The sequence below is a fragment of the Canis lupus genome, chromosome 6 (genome assembly GCF_011100685.1).
Source record: "Canis lupus familiaris isolate Mischka breed German Shepherd chromosome 6, alternate assembly UU_Cfam_GSD_1.0, whole genome shotgun sequence".
Classification (NCBI taxonomy): domain Eukaryota; kingdom Metazoa; phylum Chordata; class Mammalia; order Carnivora; family Canidae; genus Canis; species Canis lupus.
Window position 1 is genome coordinate 33445409 of NC_049227.1, and position 3516 is coordinate 33448924.

Genomic DNA, 3516 nt, shown 5'->3' on the forward strand with positions numbered 1-3516 from the left:
TCGTCGTCGAGCGGCCCGGCGGCGGGGCCCAGCGGCGGCTCCTCGCGGCGGCCCGGGCCTCCTGCACCCCGACGGCCTGCGAGCCCCGCCCCGCGGCCCCGCGCTGTCCGGGACGGCCCCCGCCCCGGGCCTCCCCGCCCCCGGGCCCCGCCGAAGGTCGCCGCCGCCCCGAGCCCGTCTACCGCCCGCCCATGGCGCCGCGGCCCCCGCTCGGGCCGCCGCCGCCGCCCGCCGACCCGCCGCGCAGCCCGGCCTGCGCCGCCGAGCCCACCCCGGAGACTGAGGAGCGTCGTCGTCGCCGCCGCCGTCGACGCCTCTGCGGCTGCTGGTCCCCGCCCTCCCCCGCCCACATGCTGACTGGGGAAGCACCGCCCACCGGCCTCGGCTCCCCCGCCCGATTGGGGCGCGCCCGCTCCGAGGGCCCTCATTGGTCCGATGGCACCGGTTCCGCGTGCCGGTCTCGCGACGCCGCGCCGCGATTGGCCCGCCGGCCTGTCTGCCTGACGTAACCAATGGGCGGGGGGACGGAGTGTGTGTCAGGAAGGATGGAAGAGGAGGCGGGGCTGACGGTGGTTGCGTCCGAGCCGACGGGGGCAGGGGGGAGGGGCGGGGGACGAGCGGTACGCATGCGCACTCGCTTGCCGCCCCCACCGCGGGGCCCCGAGTCGGGGGCCACGTGACCTGGCCCGGGGACCGGGGACCGGGGACCGGGGACCGGGGACCGCGCCCCGCGAGGGCTTTTCGGGCGCTTCCCGGGCCCGGGGGCCGCGACCCGGCGTCGGGGGCGCCAGTCCGCCTGCCGCAGCCCCTCGGGGCGCCGAGGCAGGAGGCAGCGCCCGCTCTCCCGGATGGGCGTCCCGGGAGCGCTCCCCGGGGCCGCGTGCTGCCGCCTGCCTCCCGCGCCGGCCCCCGCCTCCCGCGCCGGCCCCCGCCTCCCGCGCCGGCCCCCGCCTCCCGCCTCCCGCTAGCCGGCCCGCGGCGGCTCGGGGCCCGGGGGAGGCGGCCACGCCCGCGGGCGGTGACCCAGCACGGCCGGCCCCGGTGCAGGACGAGGCGCTGCCCCCCGCGGGGCGGGGCGGGGCGGGGCCGCCTCCTTCCCAGCGCCGACACCGACCCCTTCTCGGCCTCAGGGCCTTTGCACTCCCGGCTGTCGCTCTCTCTCCCCGGAATCTTCCTCCCCTTCCGTTCTCCGGCTCTGCTCAGGTGTCCTGCAAGCGCACAGCCGTCGTCACGCCGGCTTTGTTAAAGCAGAGCCCTCCGCACCCCTGTTGCCTGCTTGTATCTCTTCGCAACCCCGTGTCACCACCTGAAATGACTCCCTGTCGGCACGTTTACTTACGGGTCCCTTGTCACCGAAAAGAAACTTCTCCGAGGGCAGGATCTTGGCAGTCTTCTTCAAAAGATGCACACGTAGGGTTTAGGAAGACAGGCGGTTGGTTGGAGGCCACCGCCGAAAGGACATGCCAGGCAAAAGGAGGGGTGATGGGGGAACCCCAAGTTCTTCGGGCAACCAGAGGGGAGCAGCAGACAGTGCACTTTGTCCATCCGGTTTCAAGCACACAGCCTGGGAGTTTGCAGTTTTGTACGAGCGCTGCAAAAGCATCACCTGCTGATTCTATTTATGAAAAGAATTTTTTTTCCAATAATGATTGCAATAGAAAAACATCTGAAAATCTGTTACTTTTATGGCAAAAAAGGTGGGGGAGGCACCCGGGTGGCTTAGCTGGTTAAGCATGATGCGGGAGTCCAGGGATCCAGCCCTGGGTCTGGGTCCCTGATCCGCGGGGAACCTGCTTCTCCCTCTCCCTCTGCAGCTCTCTCTCTCGTTCTTTCTCTCTCAAATAGGTAAATAAAAAAAATTTTGTTAAAGGAGGTTTAATCTGAATGTATATCCATAGAGATTTTTCTGAGACCTGCCAAGGTCTGAAATGAGTCTCTCTCCTCCCTCCCTCGCTCTCCCCATCTCTCCCCCACCATAAGAAACACACACACAGACAGAGAAATGACTGGACACCAGGCTACTGGTCACTTTCATTCTAAACTGCCCTTTATAAAACCTAAGACACGTTATTACGCATCAATACCTGGTGGGTGCTCAACCTGCAGGAGCTGTGGAATGAGGCTTATCAGGGGCCACTGTGAAAAGTAGCGTGTACCTAAATGCCATGAGGGCAGAAAGTAAGAATCATAAGGAGTATGAAAGGGTACCTCCCAGTGGAAGGAATCATGGAGGGCTTCCTGAGGTAGGAAGCATTTTTGCTAGGCCATGGTGCACAGACAAGACTCCTGGAAGGGAGAGGCCCCTCCCAGCAGAAGGACACGTGGATTCAGAGCTAAGAGGTGGAAAAAGGCTTAAAGAACCAGGAATAGGGCAGCCCTGGTGGCTCGGTGGTTTGGCGCCGCCTTCAGCCCAGGGCGTGATCCTGGAGACCCGGGATCGAGTCCCACGTCAGGCTCCCTGCATGGAGCCTGCTTCTCCCTCTGCCTGTGTCTCTGCCTCTCTCTCTGTCTCTCATGAATAAATAAATAAAATCTTTAAAAAAATAAAAAATAAAATAAAAAGAACCAGGAATAATCCAGCTTGACTTTTTTTTTTAATTTCTGGTGTTTATTTTTAAGGATTTTATTTATTTATTCATGAGACACAGACAGAGAGAGAGGCAGAGACACAGGCAGAGGGAGCAGCAGGCTCCCTGCAGGGAGCATGATGCGGGGACTCGATCTCAGGACCCCGGGATCACACCCTGAGCCAAAGGCAGACGCTCAACCACTGAGCCACCCAGGCACCCCTAATCTGGCTTGACGTGAACCACGTTTTCTTTCTTACTGTTGGTGAGATAGTACCACCTAGCTTGGCTTTGTAAATTTTATAAGCGCTTCCTATCTGAGTGATCTTGGGCAAATTTATTGAGACTCTTTGAGCATCATAAATGAAGTTGGTAATAGAAAGTCCTCGGGTTTGCTTTCAGGATTAAATGAGACTAAATGAGAAAAAGGCTGAGTGCTATATCAGTCCACAAAATTATTCAATAAAGACTAGCACCCTAGGGGCCTGAGAAAGCGCTCCTAGGTTAGCCTCCAACCTTGGAATGGGGAGGTCTAGACAAACCACAGGGCATATGACGTCTCTCAGCAAAGCTCTGGAAACTTCACTTCAATCCATTTAAAGTAGTAGCGTTTGAAGACTCAAGAAAATGTGGGTTAATGTATACTTTCTTCTTCCCTTTTTTTATTTTTTTTATTTTTTTTTTATTTTAAGGAGGCTCCATACCCAATGTAGGTCTGGAACTCATGACCTCGAGATCAGGAGTCGTGTGCTCCACCAACTGAGCCAGCCAGGGGCCTCTGTATTTTCGTTTTTAACATCCTTCCAGATTTTTAGTATGTGTATGTAAATATTTTTATTTCTTTTGTTGTTGTTGTTAAAAATGTATTTATTTGAGAGAAAGAGCTAACACCTGTAGGGGGGAAAACAGGCAGAGAGGGAGAGAGAGAATCCTCAAGCACACTCCCCAC